A 2094-nucleotide genomic window follows, 5' to 3' on the forward strand; every position below is an offset into this window, starting at 1 on the left:
TATATAGTAATTTCATAGGACTTAGTGCTCTAAAATACATTATTACTTCAGGAAACTCTCATTAACAAAAGAGAAAATGCTTTATGAGACATTTTTGAGAAGCTTAGCTCACATTTCCCTTTAAAATATTTATGATCATGAATTAGACATAATAGAAAGCTCCCTGTACTCAGTTGTCTTCAAATTCAGACGGTTTGTATCTACTGACCTTTAAGGAAAAATCTGATTTTCTGTTCCCATTCTGCTCATACACTTTCTGTGTGTAGGGAGATTTTGTAGCTTTCATCCCTCTCTCATCCCTTTTCATCCCTCAGCATCCCTGACGCTCCCTGAGGAAATAGCATCTAATTCATTCATATCATTATGCCTAAATATTCTGAGAGAATTAAAAGTACAGCTTTGAAATTTGGTTCTGATTGTCTAGGAAACTCTACATGTTCCCCTGTGAGAAAATATAGGGAACAATTCAAAGAAAGGAACAAAAGAACGCAAATGATCTGTACGATTCTGAGGAGACCTACATTATGTAAAGGTACCCACCCACTCACAAGGTCATGATTAGCGTTAACAGCTGATAGCTCAAAAAATACTACAGCTGAATGGCCATTGTAATATAGTACATGTGGACAAATTACACATAAGTGCAATATATTTCCTGACACTATTGGATACTATTTAGGATAACTTACCAGAAACAACGTCTACTGTTAAGTTAAATACACTGTCTCTCATAACATTGTATATATGCTCTCTATATGACTTCCATATGTATAAGAACTGAGGAAAAACTTAAATACAGTGAAACAAATATTGAAATGGCATAAGTGGTTGAATCATTTAGAAATATGTTTCATGTATATCTATTGGCTAATGCATAAATTAAGATAAAGAATATGCTCAACCCCATAGAAATTTGCCTCAAATTGTAAATCCTACTACTCCATTTCCAGGAAATTTTGTTTAGGGAGCTGAATATGACTGTAATCCCAGCAATGAGAGAACAGAGTTAGGATGATCATGAGCTGGAAGACTGAAGTCATCCTAGGCAACAAAATGAGTTTCAATCCATGTGGGCTTTATAACACATGAATATCTAATAAAGAGAGACTACAGAGACCCCCTTTCTCTACAGCCTCATAAGCATTTATCCTTGCTTGTTTTTGTTTTTTTGTTTTTTTGGGTTTTTTTTTTTGGAACTTTGCCATTCTAAAAGGAATAAAATTAAACCTCAAATAAGTTTTAATCTGCATTTTTTTTTCTGATGACTACAGGTGTTGAACCATTTTTTTCCTCAGACACATATGTTTCACCTTTAGAGAATTCCCTGTTCAACTCCTTGTACCACTTTAATTTCTTATGTTTAGTTTTTCCAGTTCTTTATTTTAGATATTAACCCTCAAAAGTATAGCTGATGCATGTCAGACTCTGTAAATTTTCATTTGCTTTTACTTAGTTTTTTTTTAATTCTATAGGATTTAACTGAAATTAATAAACTGTTTTCTTAATTCATTTTAATGAAATAAATAATGTGTTTTCAATGAATTTTTTTCCTTCTGTCTGCTCATTTCTGTGACACGTGAATTTCAGTGTAAGACATTTTAACACTCGTGAACTTCTCAAGAGTGGAACAATTTTTAAGTATGTTCTCAAAGGATTTGCTGAGATGTGTGCTTGGTCTGGGAAATAATTCACTTTCATAACCGTTTTGACAGCTTCCTGTAACAGTTTTGTTTCTCAGGATGCAAATTCATGTGTTTAGCATGAAATTCTAATATCTTGATCAAAAAATCACCTTCCCTTGCACAGAATACTAAGAGTGTGGTGGCATGGGAATATAACGAAGATATCATATGTAATATTTTTCTGTCAGAAGGAAGGCACAGGTACATAAACGTTTCTATCTGTTGCTGAATGGATTGAGGAACAACACAGATAATTGACATGCAAGCAATGAACAGTATTTAGAAAGTGATCATGGCAACGGCCCTAGAGGTTAAAAGCAAAAGCTTATTCTTGGAGATATCTGAATCACAGCTTTAAAAAATGGCAGAACAGGGATTGGAGAGATGGCTCAGTGGTTAAGAGGACTGGTTG

The sequence above is a fragment of the Nannospalax galili genome, unplaced genomic scaffold (genome assembly GCF_000622305.1).
Source record: "Nannospalax galili isolate Female #2095 unplaced genomic scaffold, S.galili_v1.0 scaffold337, whole genome shotgun sequence".
NCBI lineage: Eukaryota > Metazoa > Chordata > Mammalia > Rodentia > Spalacidae > Nannospalax > Nannospalax galili.